This window comes from Oncorhynchus nerka, linkage group LG24 (assembly GCF_034236695.1).
Source record: "Oncorhynchus nerka isolate Pitt River linkage group LG24, Oner_Uvic_2.0, whole genome shotgun sequence".
NCBI lineage: Eukaryota > Metazoa > Chordata > Actinopteri > Salmoniformes > Salmonidae > Oncorhynchus > Oncorhynchus nerka.
This window is the reverse complement of record NC_088419.1, coordinates 88,471,159-88,492,611: the sequence shown is the minus strand read 5'-3', so window position 1 is coordinate 88,492,611 and position 21,453 is coordinate 88,471,159. Positions and strand designations below refer to the sequence as shown.

Genomic DNA, 21,453 nt, shown 5'->3' with positions numbered 1-21,453 from the left:
AGGGAGGAGGGAACGCATGGGGCCTAGTAAACAGCTTGCTGTTGAATTCCAACAACGTGGGAAACAGAAAACACTACAGACAAGTCCAAGCCTAAACCTCACTCACTGGGGTGCTGGTCGTGCTGTTTTTCCTGGCCCGGGCTGTGGACGGTTTACACTAGCGAGCAGCAGGAAGTGGGATTGCAACATAACACAAACAAACAGTGTCAGCCATCTTGGATTCAGGAGATTCTGGACATCATCACAGCATCCTGCTGACTGACAAGAATGTGAAGAGATGGAGGTTTGTGACTGGAATGCTTCTTATCGGAACCATTAGTGTGTGTTACAGGAGTCTGCTGAGGGGAGGACGGCTCATAATAATGATCGGAACGGAGCAAATGGAACGGCATCAACCATGTGTGTGATGTATTTGATCCCATTCCACTGATTCCACTCCAGTCATTACCACGAGCCCGTCCTCCCCAATTAAGATGCCACCAATCAATCAATCAAACAAATGTATTTATAAAACCGTTTTTGCATAAGCAGATGTCACCAAGTGCTATACAGAAACCAGCCTAAAACCCTAAACAGCAAGCAATGCAGACGTAGAAGCACGGTGGCTAGGAAAAACTCCCTAGAAAGGCAGGAACCTAGAGAGGAACCAAGCTCTGAGGCGTGGCCAGTCCTCTTCTGGTTGTGCCGGGTGGAGAGGAACCAGGCTCTGAGGCGTGGCCAGTCCTCTTCTGGCTGTGCCAGGTGGAGATTATAAGAGCACATAGCCATTAAGACCAGATTGTTCTTCAAGATGTTCAGACGCTCATAGACGACCAGCACGATCAAATAATCATCACAGTGGTTGTAGAGGGTCCAACAGGTCAGCACCTCAGGAGTCAATGTCAATTGGCTTTTCATAGCTGAGCATTCAGAGGTCGAGACAGCAGGTGTGGTAGAGAGAGAGAGGTCGAGACAGCAGGTGTGGTAGAGAGAGAGATGTCGAGACAGCAGGTGTGGTAGAGAGAGAGAGAGGTCGAGACAGCAGGTGTGGTAGAGAGAGAGAGGTCGAGACAGCAGGTGTGGTAGAGAGAGAGAGAGGCCGAGACAGCAGGTGTGGTAGAGAGAGAGAGAGGTCGAGACAGCAGGTGTGGTAGAGAGAGAGAGGTCGAGACAGCAGGTGTGGTAGAGAGAGAGAGGTCGAGACAGCAGGTGTGGTAGAGAGAGAGAGGTCGAGACAGCAGGTGTGGTAGAGAGAGAGAGAGGTCGAGACAGCAGGTGTGGTAGAGAGAGAGAGGTCGAGACAGCAGGTGTGGTAGAGAGAGAGAGAGGTCGAGACAGCAGGTGTGGTAGAGAGAGAGAGAGGTCGAGACAGCAGGTGTTTTAGAGAGAGTGAGAGACAGTCGAAAACAAGATCTGGGACATCTTTCATTCGTGCCAAATGCAGTTGCTTAATGGACTCAACAATTTCACAATATTTCCCAATACTGTTCAGCTGCCATGACACTTCCTTTCATAATGGTAATCACTATGAAAGGAAGTGATCACGGCTTCCTTACTTTAGATATGTGATTGTGAGAGAGAACAGCAGAGGGAAAGGAGGTCTTGTTCATATTATTGGAACACGGCCACGTGATGTCACTGAAGTTCACACCAGGAGCAGAAAGGTGACCACATCTCTCAGGTAGTACAGGACATGGAGCAGAGAGGATGTCAGGTGGCCACATCTCTCAGACAGTACAGGACATGGAGCAGAGAGGATGTCAGGTGACCACATCTCTCAGACAGTACAGGACATGGAGCAGAGAGGATGTCAGGTGCCCACATCTCTCAGACAGTACAGGACATGGAGCAGAGAGGATGTCAGTTGACCACATCTCTCAGGTAGTACAGTACAGGACATGGAGCAGAGAGGATGTCAGGTGACCACCTCTCTCAGACAGTACAGGACATGGAGCAGAGAGGATGTCAGGTGACCACATCTCTCAGACAGTACAGGACATGGAGCAGAGAGGATGTTAGGTGACCACATCTCTCAGACAGTACAGGACATGGAGCAGAGAGGATGTCAGGTGACCACATCTCTCAGGTAGTACAGTACAGGACATGGAGCAGACATGGAGGATGTCAGGTGACCACATCTCTCAGACAGTACAGTACAGGACATGGAGCAGAGCAGGATGTCAGGTGACCACATCTCTCAGGTAGTATAGTACAGGACATGGACATGCAGAGAGGATGTCAGGTGACCACATCTCTCAGACAGGACATGGAGCAGGACATGACAGTACAGGACATGGAGCAGAGAGGATGTCAGGTGACCACATCTCTCAGACAGTACAGGACATGGAGCAGAGAGGATGTCAGGTGACCACATCTCTCAGGTAGTACAGTACAGGACATGGAGCAGAGAGGATGTCAGGTGACCACATCTCTCAGACAGTACAGGACATGGAGCAGAGAGGATGTCAGGTGACCACATCTCTCAGACAGTACAGGACATGGAGCAGAGAGGATGTCAGGTGACCACATCTCTCAGGTAGTACAGTACAGGACATGGAGCAGAGAGGATGTCAGGTGACCACATCTCTCAGGTAGGACAGTACAGGACATGGAGCAGAGAGGATGTCAGGTGACCACATCTCTCAGGTAGTATAGTACAGGACATGGAGCAGAGAGGATGTCAGGTGACCACATCTCTCAGGTAGTACAGTACAGGACATGGAGCAGAGAGGATGTCAGGTGACCACATCTCTCAGGTAGTACAGTACAGGACATGGAGATGGGAATGGGAATGGATCCCTGTGGACGATCACACACGAACGCAAGCAATCACGCACACACACGTGACCACATGTTGCTCTAACATGGTGTCAGTTCAATATGACCACATGTTGCACTAACACGGTGTCAGTTCAATGTGACCACATGTTGCTCTAACAGGGTATCAGTTCAATGTGACCACATGTTGCACTAACGGTGTCAGTTCAATGTGACCACATGTTGCTCTAACAGGGTATCAGTTCAATGTGACCACATGTTGCACTAACACGGTGTCAGTTCAATGTGACCACATGTTGCTCTAACAGGGTATCAGTTCAATGTGACCACATGTTGCACTAACAGGGTGTCAGTTCAATGTGACCACATGTTGCACTAACAGGGTGTCAGTTCAATGTGACCACATGTTGCTCTAACAGGGTGTCAGTTCAATGTGGGTGGGGTTATATCCTTCCTGTTTGGCCCTGTCCGGGGGTGTCCTCGGATGGGGCCACAGTGTCTCCTGACCCCTCCTGTCTCAGCCTCCAGTATTTATGCTGCATTAGTTTATGTGTCGGGGGGCTAGGGTCAGTTTGTTATATCTGGAGTACTTCTCCTGTCCTATTCGGTGTCCTGTGTGAATCTAAGTGTGCGTTCTCTAATTCTCTCCTTCTCTCTTTCTTTCTCTCGGAGGACCTGAGCCCTAGGACCATGCCCCAGGACTACCTGACATGATGACTCCTTGCTGTCCCCAGTCCACCTGGCCATGCTGCTGCTCCAGTTTCAACTGGCCTGGGCCCTAGGACCATGTCCCAGGACTACCTGACATGATGACTCCTTGCTGTCCCCAGTCCACCTGGCCATGCTGCTGCTCCAGTTTCAACTGTTCTGCCTTACTATTATTCAACCATGCTGGTCATTTATGAACATTTGAACATCTTGGCCACGTTCTGTTATAATCTCCACCCGGCACAGCCAGAAGAGGACTGGCCACCCCACATATGCTCTCTCTAATTCTCTCTTTCTTTCTCTCTCTCGGAGGACCTGAGCCCTAGGACCGTGCCCCAGGACTACCTGACATGATGACTCCTTGCTGTCCCCAGTCCACCTGACTGTGCTGCTGCTCCAGTTTCAACTGTTCTGCCTTATTATTATTCGACCATGCTGGTCATTTATGAACATTTGAACATCTTGGTCATGTTCTGTTATAATCTCTACCCGGCACAGCCAGAAGAGGACTGGCCACCCCACATAGCCTGGTTCCTCTCTAGGTTTCTTCCTAGGTTTTGGCCTTTCTAGGGAGTTTTTCCTAGCCACCGTGCTTTTACACCTGCATTGTTTGCTGTTTGGGGTTTTAGGCTGGGTTTCTGTACAGCACTTTGAGATATCAGCTGATGTACGAAGGGCTATATAAATACATTTGATTTGATTTGATTTGATTCAATGTGACCACATGTTGCACTACCAGGGTGTCAGTTCAATGTGACCACATGTTGCACTAACAGGGTGTCAGTTCAATGTGACCACATGTTGCACTAACAGAGTGTCAGTTCAATGTGACCACATGTTGCTCTAACAGGGTGTCAGTTCAATGTGACCACATGTTGCACTAACAGGGTGTCAGTTCAATGTGACCACATGTTGCTCTAACAGGGTGTCAGTTCAATGTGACCACATGTTGCACTAACAGGGTGTCAGTTCAATGTGACCACATGTTGCTCTAACAGGGTGTCAGTTCAATGTGACCACATGTTGCTCTAACATGGTGTCAGTTCAATGTGACCACATGTTGCTCTAACAGGGTGTCAGTTCAATGTGTGTTCTAGTTCTGCCCCAGTGTTCGCCAGGTGTGCATTTCACACACACACACACACACATACACACACACACACACACACACACACACACACACACACACACACACACACACACAAACAAACACACACGTGGATGTCAGAGAGATGACGATCTTGACAAGATACGACTCAACCTAATGCCCTGTAGGCTGCTAAGACACAGTAGTGACGGGGGAGAGGAGAGTGTGTTGGGGGAGGAACGTGGGAGAGGGAAGACGGGTCTGCCATGTGTGGGGTGATGCAGAACAGGTGGACAGATACGGGTTGACACTAAAAGGAGTGACACACACACACACACACATACACACACATACAAAACGTTCTGCTGCGGGTTAGGAGGATAAGTCCATGGTACTCGTATTGTCCTTCTCATCGTTATGAGGCGTCTCTCCTGTGCCTCAATTATACAGAGGTTTTTCCCTGCAGCTCAAATGAAACTTTATCTCTCTCTGTTTCTAACAGTGTATTATTCAGTATTTACATTCAGTTGGTTTGTGAAGATGAGCAGAGTGTGTGTTGCAATTATACTTTGAAGATGAGCAGAGTGCAAACATCACACACATTGCCTGCCAGTTCATCTTGCTCTCAATAAATAACACAACGTACATACTTTCCAGTGGCTTTGAGCTGGTGTAGGGAAACAGATGCCCTGACTGGCTGCATGGATACAGCAGGCCTCACTGACACTCTCTCTTCTTCTCCCCTCCTCCCCTCTTCTTTCCTCCTCTCCTCTTTTCCTCTTCTCTTCTCCCCTCCCCTTCTCTCCCCTCCTCTCATCATCTCCTCTCCCCTCCTCTCCTCTTCTCCCCTCACCTTCTCCCCTCCCCTCCTCTCCTCTTCTCCTCTTCTCCTCTCCTTTTCCATCCTCACCTCTTCTCCCCTCTCCTTTTGTCTCCTCTTCTCCCCTCCTCTCCTCTTCTTCCCTCCTCTCCTCTTTTCCCCTCCCATCCTCTCCTCTTCTCCTCTCCTTTCCCAGCCTCTTTTCCCCTCCCCTCCTCTCCTCTTTTCCCCTCCTCTTCTCCCCTCCTCTCCTCTTCCCCCCCTTTCCCCTCTCTCCTCTTCTCCCCTCCTCTCCTCTTCTCTCCTCTTCTCCCCTCCTCTCCTCTTCTCCCCTCCTCTCCTCTTCTTCCCTCCTCTCGTCTTCTCCCCTCCCTCCTCTTCTCCTCTCCTTTCCCATCCTCTCCTCTTCTCCCCTCCCCTCCTCTCCTCTTTTCCCCTCCTCTTCTCCCCTGCCCTGCCCTCCTCTCCTCTTTTCCCCTCCTCTTCTCCCCTCCTCTCCTCTCCCCCCCTCTTCTCCCCTCCTCTCCTCTTCTCCCCTCCTCTCCTCTTCCCCCCTCTTCTCCCCTCCTCTTCTCCCCTCCTCTCCTCTTCTCCCCTCCTCTCTTCTTTTCCCCTCCTCTCCTCTTCTGCCCCCCTCTTCTCCCCTCATCTCCTCTTTTCCCCTCCTCTCCTCTTCTGCCCTCCCCCTCTTCTCCCCTCCTCGCCTCTTTTCCCCTCCTCTCCTCTTCTGCCCTCCCCCTCTTCTCCTCTCCTTTCCCATCCTCTCCTTTTGTCTCCTCTTCTCCTCTCCTCTTCTCCTCTCCTCTCCTCTCCCTCCTCTCTCTCCTCTCCTCTCCTCCCCCCCTCTCCTCTTCTCCCCTCCTCTCCTATTCTCCCCTCCTCTCCTCTTCTCCCTCTCCTTTCCCATCCTCTCCTCTTCTCCCCTCCCCTCCTCTTCTCCCCTCCCCTCCTCTCCTCTCCTTTCCCATCCTCTCCTCTTCTTCCCTCCTCTCCTCTTCTCCCCTCCCCTCCTCTCCTCTTCTCTTCTCCCCTCCTCTTCTCCCCTCCTCTTCTCTCCTCTTCTCCCCTCCTCTCCTATTCTCCCCTCCTCTCCTCTTCTCTTCTCCTCTCCTCTTCTCCCCTCCTCTTCTCTCCTCTTCTCCCCTCCTCTCCTATTCTCCCCTCCCCTCCTCTCCTTTCCCATCCTCTCCTCTTCTTCCCTCCTCTCCTCTTCTCCCCTCCTCTCCTCTTCTCTTCTCCCCTCCTCTTCCCCCTCCTCTCATCTTCTCTCCTCTTCTCCCCTCCTCTCCTCTCCTCTTATGCCCTCTTCCCCCCCTCTCATCTTCTCCTCTCCTTTCCCATACTCTCCTTTTGTCTCCTCTTCTCCCCTCCCCTCCTCTCCTCTTGTCTCCTCTTCTCCCCTACTCTCTTTTCCTCTCCTCTTCTCCCCTCCTTTTCTCCTCTATTCATACCCCTTGACATATTCCACATTTGGTGATGTTACAGCCTGAATTAAAAATGTATTAAATTGTTTTGTTTTTTACCCATTTCCACACAACCCATAATGAAAAAGTGAAAACATGTTTTTAGAAATGTTTGCAAATGTATTGAAAATTAAATATCTAATTTACATAAGTATTCACACCCCTGAGTCAATACATGTTAGAATAATCTCTAAGAGTTTTGCACATCTGGACTGTACAATATTTGCACATTATTATTCAAGCTCTGTCTAGTTGGTTGTTGATCATTGCTAGACAGTCTTGTCATTGATTTTAAAGCCAATTTAAGTAAAAACTTTAACTAGGCCACTCAGGAACATCCAGTGCAGTCTTGTTAAGCAACTCCAGCATATATTTGGCCTTGTGTTTTAGGTTATTGTCCTGCTGAAAGGTGAATTTGTCTCCCAGTGTCTGTTGGAAAGCAGACTGAGCCAGGTTTTCCTCTCGGATTTTGCCTGTGCTTAGCTCTATTGCGTTTATTTTTATCCTAAAAAAACTCCCTCGTCCTTGCTGATGACAAGCATACCCATAACATGATGCAGCCACCAACATGCTAGAAAATATGAAGAGTGATACTCAGTGTTGTGTTGTGTTGGATTTGCCACAAACATAACACTTTTTATTCAGGGCATAAAGTACATTTCTTTTTGCAGTTTTACTTTCAGTGCCTTATTGCGAACAGGATGCATGTTTTGGAATATTTGTATTCTGTACAGGCTTCCTTCTTTTCACTCTGTCATTTAGGTTAGTATTGTGGAGTAACTACAATGTTGTTGATCCATCCTCAGTTTTCCCATATCGCAGTCGTTAAACTCTGTAACTGTTTTAAAGTCACCATTGTCCGCATGGTGAAATCCCTGAGAGATTTCCTTTCTCTCCGGCAACTGAGTTAGGAATTTTGTAGTGACTGGGTGTATTGATACACCATCCAAAGTGCAATTAATAACTTCACCAGGCTCAAAGGGATATTCAATGTCTGCTTTTTTTTGGAAAACCTTCCTGTCTTTGTGGATGAGTCTGTGTTTGAAATTCACTGCTCGGCTGATAGGTAAAGAGACTAGGTATTCATTCAAAAATCATGTTAAACACTTTTATTGCACATGCAATTTATTATGTGACTTGTTAAGCAAATATTTACTTCTGAACTTATTTAGGCTTTCCATAACATAGGGGTCAAAGACTTATTGACTCCAGACATTTCAGCTTAATTTTTTTATTAATTAGTAAAAATGTCAAAAAACATAATTCCACTTTGACATTATGGGGTGTTGGTGTATGCCATTGACACCAAATCTCAATTTAATCAATATAAAATTCAGGCTGCAACACAACAAAATGTGGAAAACGTCAAGGGGTGTGAATACCTTCTGAAGGCACTGTAATGTAATGAACAGATGATTTATAGTGTTTTATACTTAATACTCTGTAAAAACACATTGTGAATAGATTTGAAAATGTGTTAAAAATAAAATGGTAATTTAACATAACAAAACAAATGAACACAAAATGTTGTCAAAAAAATATAACATTTGAAATTATGTTTAAATAGTGATAATGTTCAAAGATTTTATATAATATTTAACATCGTACAATTTTATGAAATATTTGTTTTAATGCAATATATTTGACCATATTTGTGTATGTGTTCAGATTTGATTGTGCATTGATGTCAATGTAAATCATTTATAGTTTTAATTATGAATGTGACCACATCTAGAACACTTCCGATGGCTAGTTACCTTTGTATGATATACACTTTAAAATGGCAAAGACTTAAAAATGATGACAATCTGTGGTAAATTCATATGGTACCAAATACAACAACATACTTGGATAATAATGTGAAATGTTTATTTGTATTCATTGTTTTAATCAGAAAATAATGTACTGTAATTAGACAAATAAATCACACCTACATCATCTGCCCAAAGATCAATGCAACTCATCTATTTTCCCAAAACCATAGCCAATCAACAAACAATATGATGTGTCAGATGATCAATATATTTAGTAGATTTTCCAAACAGAAATTGTTCCAATATTACATATACAGCGTACTGTCTATACCAAATTGTTCTGCTTTTATCTTTGAAAAAAAGGTGAGACTAGGATATATCTGAAAATAACTGATTATAGCAAAAAAATATTTAGTTTGAAACCAAATATAGGCACCAAATGTAATAAATAAACAGCACTAAAAACATTTGACCATGTCACCTTTTAATCTGAGTCATTTTGTTTTCATGAATTAAGGAAATACTCAATTTCTTTATCAAATGTTTACGTTTGTCATTGGTTTAATGCAGATCAATGGTGTGCACCACTTTTAGAACAATGGAAATCCAACACCATTATTAAACAGATTTCACCATAGAAACAGCCAGGCGTAGTGCGGTGTGTGTGCGGTGTGTGTGTTGAACCATGAGGATCTCTTGTTGCAACTCCCCTCGCTGCCTGATGCATTACGTTTCATCCAGCCATCTAATTATTCCCTCAGAAACCTGAAATTTGAAGATACAAAAGAGCGTCCCTATCTGTCACTGAGCGCCATTGATCTTATTGAAAGAAAATGTGGGTGTAGAGGAAACCCAATATAACTCCATGCCATTGAATTCCACACAGCATTATTCACCAACAGAATTGACAGGTTTCCCTGAGACGTTCCTTTTAATCTTCAACTGTTGTTCAAGAAGAGAAAAAAAACGACATTCCAGGCTTTTCCCCTTTTCCATATCTGCGAGGAGGTTAACAACAAGGCTACTGAAGTAGGGAGAAACAAAATACTATTCCATATAACTGGTTGATTATTAACATTGAGAAGTGGAAGACAGGTGTATGTGGTGTGTTACAGGTGTATGATGTCTATTACAGGTGTATGTGCTGTATTACAGGTGTATGTGGTGTAGTACAGGTGTATGTGGTGTATTACAGGTGTATGTGGTGTGTTACAGGTGTATGATGTGTATTACAGGTGTATGTGGTGTATTACAGGTGTATGTGGTGTATTACAGGTGTATGTGGTGTGTTACAGGTGTATGATGTGTATTACAGGTGTATGTGCTGTATTACAGGTGTATGTTGTGTATTACAGGTGTATGTGCTGTATTACAGGTGTATGTGGTGTAGTACAGGTGTATGTGGTGTATTACAGGTGTATGTGGTGTATTACAGGTGTATGTGGTGTATTACAGGTGTATGCTGTGTGTTACAGGTGTATGTGGTGTATTACAGGTGTATGTGGTGTATTACAGGTGTATGCTGTGTGTTACAGGTGTATGTGGTGTATTACAGGTGTATGTGGTGTATTACAGGTGTATGTGGTGTATTACAGGTGTATGCTGTGTGTTACAGGTGTATGTGGTGTATTACAGGTGTATATGGTGTATTACAGGTGTATGGGGTGTATTACAGGTGTATGCTGTGTGTTACAGGTGTATGTGGTGTATTACAGGTGTATATGGTGTATTACAGGTGTATGCTGTGTGTTACAGGTGTATGTGGTGTATTACAGGTGTATGCGTTGTATTACAGGTGTATGTGGTGTATTACAGGTAAATGCTGTGTGTTACAGGTGTATGTGGTGTATTACAGGTGTATGTGGTGTATTACAGGTGTATGCTGTGTGTTACAGGTGTATGCGTTGTATTACAGGTGTATGCTGTGTGTTACAGGTGTATGTGGTGTATTACAGGTGTATGCTGTGTGTTACAGGTGTATGCTGTGTGTTAAAGGTGTATGCTGTGTGTTACAGGTGTATATGGTGTATTACAGGTATATGCCTTGTATTACAGGTGTATATGGTGTATTACAGGTGTATTCACTGTATTACAGGTGTATTCACTGTATTACAGGTGTATTCACTGTATTACAGGTGTATGCAGTGTATTACAGGTGTATGTGGTGTATTACAGGTGTATGTGGTGTATTACAGGTGTATGTGGTTTATTACAGGTGTATGCTGTGTATTACAGGTGTATGTGGTGTATTACAGGTGTATGCTGTGTGTTACAGGTGTATGCTGTGTGTTACAGGTGTATGCTGTGTGTTACAGGTGTATATGGTGTATTACAGGTGTATGCCTTGTATTACAGGTGTATGTGGTGTATTACAGGTGTATTCACTGTATTACAGGTGTATTCACTGTATTACAGGTGTATTCACTGTATTACAGGTGTATGCAGTGTATTACAGGTGTATGTGGTGTATTACAGATGTATGTGGTGTATTACAGGTGCATGCGCTGTATTACAGGTGTATGCGGTGTATTATAGGTGTATGCGTTGTATTACAGGTGTATGTGGTGTATCACAGGTGTATGCGTTGTATTACAGGTGTATGTGGTGTATTACAGGTGTATGTGGTGTATTACAGGTGTATGCGCTGTATTACAGGTGTATGCGGTGTATTATAGGTGTATGCGTTGTATTACAGGTGTATGTGGTGTATTACAGGTGTATGTGTTGTATTACAGGTGTATGTGGTGTATTACAGGTGTATGTGGTGTATTACAGGTGTATGCGTTGTATTACAGGTGTATGTGGTGTATTACAGGTGTATGCGCTGTATTACAGGTGTATGCGTTGTATTACAGGTGTATGCGTTGTATTACAGGTGTATGTGGTGTATTACAGGTGTATGCGTTGTATTACAGGTGTATGCGTTGTATTACAGGTGTATGTTGTGTATTACAGGTGTATGTGCTGTATTACAGGTGTATGTGGTGTAGTACAGGTGTATGTGGTGTATTACAGGTGTATGTGGTGTATTACAGGTGTATGTGGTGTATTACAGGTGTATGCTGTGTGTTACAGGTGTATGTGGTGTATTACAGGTGTATGTGGTGTATTACAGGTGTATGCTGTGTGTTACAGGTGTATGTGGTGTATTACAGGTGTATGTGGTGTATTACAGGTGTATGTGGTGTATTACAGGTGTATGCTGTGTGTTACAGGTGTATGTGGTGTATTACAGGTGTATATGGTGTATTACAGGTGTATGGGGTGTATTACAGGTGTATGCTGTGTGTTACAGGTGTATGTGGTGTATTACAGGTGTATATGGTGTATTACAGGTGTATGCTGTGTGTTACAGGTGTATGTGGTGTATTACAGGTGGATGCGTTGTATTACAGGTGTATGTGGTGTATTACAGGTAAATGCTGTGTGTTACAGGTGTATGTGGTGTATTACAGGTGTATGTGGTGTATTACAGGTGTATGCTGTGTGTTACAGGTGTATGCGTTGTATTACAGGTGTATGCTGTGTGTTACAGGTGTATGTGGTGTATTACAGGTGTATGCTGTGTGTTACAGGTGTATGCTGTGTGTTAAAGGTGTATGCTGTGTGTTACAGGTGTATATGGTGTATTACAGGTGTATGCCTTGTATTACAGGTGTATATGGTGTATTACAGGTGTATTCACTGTATTACAGGTGTATTCACTGTATTACAGGTGTATTCACTGTATTACAGGTGTATGCAGTGTATTACAGGTGTATGTGGTGTATTACAGGTGTATGTGGTGTATTACAGGTGTATGTGGTTTATTACAGGTGTATGCTGTGTATTACAGGTGTATGTGGTGTATTACAGGTGTATGCTGTGTGTTACAGGTGTATGCTGTGTGTTACAGGTGTATGCTGTGTGTTACAGGTGTATATGGTGTATTACAGGTGTATGCCTTGTATTACAGGTGTATGTGGTGTATTACAGGTGTATTCACTGTATTACAGGTGTATTCACTGTATTACAGGTGTATTCACTGTATTACAGGTGTATGCAGTGTATTACAGGTGTATGTGGTGTATTACAGATGTATGTGGTGTATTACAGGTGCATGCGCTGTATTACAGGTGTATGCGGTGTATTATAGGTGTATGCGTTGTATTACAGGTGTATGTGGTGTATCACAGGTGTATGCGTTGTATTACAGGTGTATGTGGTGTATTACAGGTGTATGTGGTGTATTACAGGTGTATGCGCTGTATTACAGCTGTATTACAGGTGTATGCAGGTGTATTATAGGTGTATGCGTTGTATTACAGGTGTATGTGGTGTATTACAGGTGTATGTGTTGTATTACAGGTGTATGTGGTGTATTACAGGTGTATGTGGTGTATTACAGGTGTATGCGTTGTATTACAGGTGTATGTGGTGTATTACAGGTGTATGCGCTGTATTACAGGTGTATGCGTTGTATTACAGGTGTATGCGTTGTATTACAGGTGTATGTGGTGTATTACAGGTGTATGCGTTGTATTACAGGTGTATGCGTTGTATTACAGGTGTATGTGGTGTATTACAGGTGTATGTGTTGTATTACAGGTGTATGCGTTGTATTACAGGTGTATGTGGTGTATTACAGGTGTATGCGTTGTATTACAGGTGTATGCGTTGTATTACAGGTGTATGCTTTGTATTACAGGTGTATACGTTGTATTACAGGTGTATGCTTTGTATTACAGGTGTTTGCTTTGTATTACATGTGTATGTGGTGTATTACAGGTGTATGCAGTGTATTCCAGGTGTATGCGTTGTATTACAGGTGTGTGTGTGTGTGTGTGTGAGAGAGAGAGAGAGAGAGAGAGAGAGAGAGAGAGAGAGAGAGAATGTGTGTATGTCTCTAGTGATGGGACAGCTCAACCAGTTATTATATACATATAGGCTAGGTAGAGCTGTGTTAAGAGCAAATGTATAATATGAGCTCTAAACAGTTCTAGTTGGCCTGACCCACAGAGACTCTCGAATGACCTGGATCTAATCTAGGAATAGAAGCAGTGCATCTTTGTGATGAGGGAGTTATAGTTTCACTGCCCAGGCTCAGATCAACTTTCAACTCTCTAAAGCCTAAATGACTGTTACATTTGAAGATCCCTTCCAAAAAATATATATATATATCTCCGCATCCCGCGGTATTTGACAGTTCCCCTCTATTGTTTGACATTTACCCCGCCCCTTCGCTCCGGGATTCCTGGGTTGTTGACATTACTGGGTCAGGAACAGTAAGGACCTGACGGACTCTTTCTGAACACGTAGCTACTACCTATTCAACTCATTTTACAATTAGAGGTCTTCTGTTTTTAGCGCACAAGGAAACTCGACTGCAGCACGACTTTGGATTTGGAAAAGTAAGCCCCAAAGCAAAGACAACCCGCCATCACCACCAGAAGACGGAAGGAAAAGTGAGGCTCCCACTTCCTGGTAAGAATGTAGAAGCAAAGATAGTTCTGTCTCTGGCAGAAGTTTGTTAAACTAGCCAACTATATTGTTAGCTACTTTCCAGCGTCCATACCACATGTGCAACTTAGCTAGCTAGAAAGAGAATATAATTTACGGGTAACTTGTAAATACGCTCCGGAAAGTTTTAGCAAACAGGACGAAAGCAGTGCTACTTGTTTCCATCGTGCTGTAGTTAGCTAACGGTAGCCCGTTAGCTATCCAGCTGTTTTCTAAAGTTTATCTTGCGAATTAGCGCGTGGCTATAGTCTCTACTGTCAACAGTTAGTTAGCTAGCTAGGTATGTTGTTTAATAATGTGCACAACTAGCTACTAGTATAACGTTTTGTCGTCAGTTTAGCAAAAGTCGTGCAAATATTTGTTATTTTTCCAAACTTTTTTTGTCAGCCTGTTCTGGATCTGTTTCGTCGTTCTCCAGTGTGAAATGAGAATGAAAATGTGGGGTGATTTCAGAATAGTGAACGTCAATATGCTGCTATGAATTAGCTGATTTGTAGCTAACTAATATTAGTATTTCGAATACTAGCTGTGTCATGTCTTGTTCTTGATACCTACAATTCCGTACTGAGAAGAGGTACTGGAATAACTGCTCTCTGCAGCCTGGTTTCCCAAATTGTTGAGTAGTTTATGGTGTGAGATCACAACTGTGAAGATTCTGTACATATTAACACAGTACCTTTTTTGAAACTCTGACACTCAAGATGACACACATGCTTTGTCTACTCTAGACCCATATGGTAGAGGTTGAACTTGAGGTAATGTGGGCCTATTGCCACAGAACACCATATTGTGTCTTGTACTAGACTGATGCGCTTACCTCACAGCTCACGCTAACATTGTTTTCACAGCCCAATGTCTCTCAGCTCTGTACCATCAGTTGCCCAGAACAGAACACAGCCACAGATGATTCAGGAGTGACTGAGTTGACCTAATTATTACTCAACCTCCTGTTGCCACATCCCCTCTCCATCAAAAACAACAGAGAGGGAGTAGTCACTCTCACTCAGCTAGGTGATGGAGATGAGATCAGTGCCTGTCTCTCTGAAGTACAGTATCAAGGATCTAGTCAGGAACCTGATGGATGATCAGTCAATGGCAGCCAAAAGCTGGCTGCATCAAACAGGACTGAGCGTCAACGGGTTGTAGCGTTTAGGCAGGGCCGCCTGCCAGTAACCTTGTTTTTGATTGCTGATGAGACGTGAATTGTTTTTGACAGCCTTTGGCGAAATGTCATGATTTGTTGCATTGTAAACTAGGTTATGCTTTTGTTGTTGTAGCATCTAGGCTATAAATCTGTCTGGCAGAGGCCTATCTCGCTTTGTCTCGTGTTTGACATTGTAACAGTTTACATCATTGGAGTTATGGTCTTACATTATATCTGCTTTATCCAAATATGTGAAATTGAAATGTATATATATATAAAATGAAATGGCTACACTACAGTCATCTTTGTGGAGAATTCTGTAAATCCCTGTGTGTCGCCTCTAGTGTGGAAATGCCTTAGTTATTCGGCACATTGGAATTTACGAAATGTCTCAGTTTCCTGTTTGTAGCCGAGCAGCCAGGCTCCAGTATCGTATTCAAGATGGGATGTGACATTTGTCATCTGACCACTTTTACAGTCATCATGCCCCTGGGGATTTTTTACAAAGAACCAAAAAAAAAAAAGAAGAGTTTTCTCTATCTTAAAGCACGTTTGATGAGGAAGTCTCCCCAGGCTATTTTTTTGAGCTACATTAAATTCTTCCTTTTTGCATAATGTCAGAGTTTACCCCGGCTCTACAGAAAGGATAGATACTATGCCTAGGCTACAAGTGAAATGTTTGCTTCCTTTCTTGAACAGAATGTTTATATTTATATATATGTTTAATTGACCAATCTTATTTTGTGCCAAAATTGGCCCCTCCAAAATTGCTCTTTTGTCTTATGAAGACCTTTTGGTGGGGTGCTGAGAGCAGGCTGTTTTTACCCCATCAAACAACTAGACTGTCAATATTTCACCTATCTGAGGAACAGGCTTGACTATCATCTCCGTTCTATATCTTATGAAGGTCACTGATGTTCACAGATTCAAATATCCTTCGAGGATGCCTTCCGGCTCCTGGTTTGATATGAAAGTTCTTCATTTTCTGAAACATTGATCCCTTTCTCATCAAGGTCTGCTGTGCTCTGAGGGAAAACTGACTACAAAGACATACAAAACAGTAAATTACTGACCTCCGATCCTGTGTAAAGTCTGAGCAGCAGTTGGTGGGCTCCTGGGTTAGCCCAGGCCATGACAACAAGGGCAGGGCGATATGGCCTAAAAATCATCTCTCTTTTCTTTCCAACTTATGGGCAATTCATGTATATTTATATTATTTATTATTTGATTGATTGATAAAAAATAAAAAAAATTCTCTAAATAATCTTTGTTGTGCAATTTTAAGGTCAAATACACTGCATTTCAAACAGTCTGGAATAATGTACTGAATTCAGGGTTTGTAAAATTATACCTAGGCTAAATATAAGCCTTCAACCATAAGACCCACTAATAATTTACTTATTTTATAAAAAATAGGTTAACCTGCTTTTAATTTTTTTTTTTGTAATCACTGATCTGGTTTTCAGGTCTGTCTATGAAACATACCCTTTTTGTTTACATTTTAACCAGCAAAATACACATCCACTAATAATGACTAACTTCTGGTAGCAGGCATTCTAGAACATTAACAGTCTCAAGCACAAGCCCACGTGCTCGTGAGTAGCCAGCTAATCTTAATATTTAAAGTCTAGCCAACTTGGATATATTTGCTTGCTAACAAGGTAGAACAGTTGAACTGTTATGAACACACCCTCCAGTCTGTCTCCAACAGTTTGAACAACATAGCCCATTCACATTTTCTTTTAGATGTTGAAGTCATTTTATAAAACACAGACTAAACAGCTAGCTCATAACTGTCTGTTGCTAAAATACTGCTAGCAGTACCGCAAATGCAGCGTGAGTCAGAAACTAAGGATACATTTTCCAATCATGTTCATTGATGAAACTCCCGTTTTTAAGTATTGTCGGCTCTGTTCTACATTTTGGGAGTTTTGAGACATAAAAAGGGCGTTGTTAGAAAGATTACGTTATCCTCTATTAAAGTAAAATTAATGTCTCAATGTGTTTCAGTGTCCATATGACTGATTTGTGTTGGGACCAATCCTCAAATGTGAATAGCGAGTTGAAACTGCTTGTTGTCAGAGAGGAAGAGGTGAGGGGAGGGGCTTGGTGTCTGCGAGTGGGAAGGTGTTCACAGAAGGGGGAGGGGCTTGGTGTCTGCGAGTGGGAAGGTGTTCACAGAAGGGGGAGGGGCTTGGTGTCTGCGAGTGGGAAGGTGTTCACAGCACAGAAGGGGGAGGGGCTTGGTGTCTGCGAGTGGGAAGGTGTTCACAGCACAGAAGGGGGAGGGGCTTGGTGTCTGCGAGTGGGAAGGTGTTCACAGCACAGAAGGGGGAGGGGCTTGGTGTCTGCGAGTGGGAAGGTGTTCACAGCACAGAAGGGGAGGGCTTGGTGTCTGCCAGTGGGAAGGTGTTCACAGCACAGAAGGGGGAGGGGCTTGGTGTCTGCGAGTGGGAAGGTGTTCACAGCACAGAAGGGGGAGGGGCTTGGTGTCTGCGAGTGGGAAGGTGTTCACAGCACAGAAGGCGCTAAGGAGACGAGACCAAAAAGACAGAACTCTGGTAAAATAAAATATAAAAACCTAAATTCTTGCAATACAGCCAATAAAACATAAATTCATCAAATTATTTTGATATATCGCCCAGCCCTAATGACAACACAATATCCACTCTTTACATCACTCCGAAGGGACTCACACAATGTCACACTGTTATTTAGTATTTTTCAGTTAAAAGCCCATCTACTTCTGTGTGACGATATTACAATATTTAAAAAGATACATTTATTTTAGCCTATTATATGATTACCAATATTGCCCCAAAGTAGGCCTGATGAGGCTTTATTGAATGTTAATTAAGATACGATATTAGTACAATAGGGTTTTGCTAAATGATTAAGAACGTCTGGTTCTGACATTATTCTAAAATGTAACATAATTCTGGACAGCTGACTAAACCGTACAGTTTAGACAGGGAAGAGCACCTCGTAAATGTCTCTGCTCAGGCTCATATGATTTTAGTATTTAACTCTATTTCTAGATGAGATTTTATGGCTCACACACGAGCCAGTCCATAGACATACTGTGTATTTATGTTCTGACCCCGGGCAGCCCTGTGAGCGAGGTCTAGCCCTGTGAGCGTGGTCTAACCCTGTGAGCGTGACTTAGCCCTGTGAGCGTGACTTAGCCCTGTGAGCGTGGGCCTAGCCCTGTGAGCGGGGGCCTAGCCCTGTGAGCGTGGCCCTAGCCCTGTGAGCGTGGCCCTGGCCCTGTGAGCGTGGCCCTGTGAGCGTGGCCCTAGCCCTGTGAGCGTGGCCCTTGCCCTGTGAGCGTGGGCCTAGCCCTGTGAGCGTGGCCCTAGCCCTGTGAGCGTGGCCCTAGCCCTGTGAGCGTGGCCCTAGCCCTGTGAGCGTGGCCCTGGCCCTGTGAGCGTGGCCCTGGCCCTGTGAACGTGGCCCTGGCCCTGTGAGCGTGGGCCTAGCCCTGTGAGCGTGGCCCTAGCCCTGTGAGCGTGGCCCTAGCCCTGTGAGCGTGGCCCTAGCCCTGTGAGCGTGGCCCTAGCCCTGTGAGCGTGGCCCTAGCCCTGTGAGCGTGGCCCTAGCCCTGTGAGCGTGGCCCTAGCCCTGTCGTCGGAGCGGCAGCTAAAGCCAAGTTGACAGATTGTGAACTGTGCTGGAACAGATCGCTCAAAAGCACAAAGTTCCTTTATTAGTTGTTGTGTAGTCCCCCTTCCTTCCACATCTCTTTAGATTATACCAAACACACATACTACAACTCCCCCAGGATATAGATTCACTTTCATGGAATAATTACAAGATGCTATGTGCCACTGTAAACAGTAGAGCAATGACAGCAACAGTATGCATTTGTCATGAGACGAGACAAAAGCAGAATGAATGTGCGCTCTGCATTGCAGAAAGAGTGCAGTACATCATTTCAAATGGAGGAGTGTTGACTGTGTCGCTATGGGCGTTTGTTCCAACATCACCGCAAATTAGTCTTGAAGCTCTCGCACAGGATTTACAGCAGGAAAGAGCATGTTGACTACAGCGTGTACATTTGTGTGACTGTCACACACACACACAGACTGTCTGTCTCTGTTTCACTTCCTGCATTTGTGACCAGCCTTGGAGCAGCCTTCGCTGGGTCTCAGGTCCTATGTCTCTGGTCCTGGGGTTCTGACACCCTTGTCGAGGCATGGAGAGAGAATCCATAAGAACCCGACTATTCTGCCCTGCTGCCCTTAAACTCTTGGGGCTCTCCGTTAGCCAGGGCCCCCCTCTGGCCCTGGGGCTCTCCGCTAGCCGGAGCCCCCCTCTGGTCTTGGGGCTCTCCGTTAGCCGGGGCCCCCCTCTGGTCCTGGGGCTCTCCGTTAGCCGGGGCCCCCCTCTGGTCCTGGGGCTCTCCGTTAGCCGGGGCCCCCCTCTGGTCCTGGGGCTCTCCGTTAGCCGGGGCCCCCCTCTGGTCCTGGGGCTCTCCGTTAGCCCCCCTCTGGTCCTGGGGCTCTCCGTTAGCCGGGGCCCCCCTCTGGTCCTGGGGCTCTCCGTTAGCCGGGGCCCCCCTCTGGTCCTGGGGCTCTCCGCTAGCCAGGGCCCCCCTGCAGTGGGAGAGGAGAAGCTCAGGCGGCCGTGTCCTGCCCTGCAGTGGGAGAGGAGAAGCTCAGGCGGCCGTGTCCTGCCCTGCAGTGGGAGAGGAGAAGCTCAGGCGGCCGTGTCCTGCCCTGCAGTGGGAGAGGAGAAGCTCAGACGGCCGTGTCCTTCCCTGCAGTGGGAGAGGAGAAGCTCAGGCGGCCGTGTCCTGCCCTGCAGTGGGAGAGGAGAAGCTCAGGCGGCCGTGTCCTGCCCTGCAGTGGGAGAGGAGAAGCTCAGGCGGCCGTGTCCTGCCCTGCAGTGGGAGAGGAGAAGCTCAGGCGGCCGTGTCCTGCCCTGCAGTGGGAGAGGAGAAGCTCAGGCGGCCGTGTCCTGCCCTGCAGTGGGAGAGGAGAAGCTCAGGCGGCCGTGTCCTGCCCTGCAGTGGGAGAGGAGCTGCTGGGAGCTACAGAGAGCTTCAGGATGTAGCTGGGATGGAGGCTGGGAGGGTGGGAGGCTGGCTGGCTGGGAGGGAGGGAGGGATAGAGGGTGGGAGGGAGGGAGGGTGAGAGGCTGGCTGGGAGGGAGGGATAGAGGGTGAGCTGTGGAAGCAGCCATGAGGCTGAGGAGCTGGCTCTGGCTCCTTCAGATGTCCTGCCAAGCTGCGGCTGGGAGACGGGAGACCTCTGCCAGTGTGCTGCGGTCGTGGGGCAGCAAATCAAAATATTTTACAGATGTCTGAAGGCAGGCCCGGGAGCCAGCGGGGTATTTAGCTGTTCTTGAAGGTCTCGGGGTGTTTGTGTGTGTAAAAGCATTATGTGTGAATGGTGGGGCTACAGTGAACAGGAGCAGACATTGGTCAGTACTCAGGAGCATTTGGAGAGCAATTGGTGGGTAAGTCTGGGGCGGACAGTGTATGGCCTAGTGGAGGAGAGTCTGGGGCGGACAGTGTATGTCCTAGTGGAGGGGAGTCTGGGGCGGACAGTGTATGGCCTAGTGGAGGGGAGTCTGGGGCGGACAGTGTATGGCCTAGTGGAGGGGAGTCTGGGGCGGACAGTGTATGGCCTAGTGGAGGGGAGTCTGGGGGACATGGTGTGGAGGAGAGTCTGGGGGGATGGTGTGGAGGAGAGTCTGGGGGGATGGTGTATGGCCTAGTGGAGGGGAGTCTGGGGCGGACAGTGTATGGCCTAGTGGAGGGGAGTCTGGGGCGGACAGTGTAGGGCCTAGTGGAGGGGAGTCTGGGGGACATGGTGTGGAGGAGAGTCTGGGGGGCATGGTGTGGAGGAGAGTCTGGGGGACATATATAGAGAGTCTGGGGCGGACAGTGTATGGCCTAGTGGAGGGGAGTCTGGGGGACATGGTGTGGAGGAGAGTCTGGGGGATGGTGTATGGCCTAGTGGAGGGGAGTCTGGGGCGGACAGTGTATGGCCTAGTGGAGGGGAGTCTGGGGCGGACAGTGTATGGCCTAGTGGAGGGGAGTCTGGGGCGGACAGTGTATGGCCTAGTGGAGGGGAGTCTGGGGCGGACAGTGTATGGCCTAGTGGAGGGGAGTCTGGGGCGGACAGTGTATGGCCTAGTGGAGGGGAGTCTGGGGCGGACAGTGTATGGCCTAGTGGAGGGGAGTCTGGGGGCATGGTGTGGAGGAGAGTCTGGGG

The 21,453-nt window shown here is 46.1% G+C and overlaps 1 protein-coding gene across 1 annotated transcript in view; it reads left to right on the top strand.

Moving 5' to 3' along the window:
* Positions 1 to 13,793: 13,793 nt before the first annotated feature.
* LOC115108783 (serine/threonine-protein kinase Nek7) overlaps positions 13,794 to 21,453 on the top strand; it is a 151,991-nt gene continuing 144,331 nt past the window's right edge. Inside the window, exon 1 of the mRNA XM_065009253.1 lies at positions 13,794 to 14,052. The gene's annotated coding sequence lies outside the window, so the exon portion shown is untranslated. The remainder of the gene's footprint in view (positions 14,053 to 21,453) is intronic.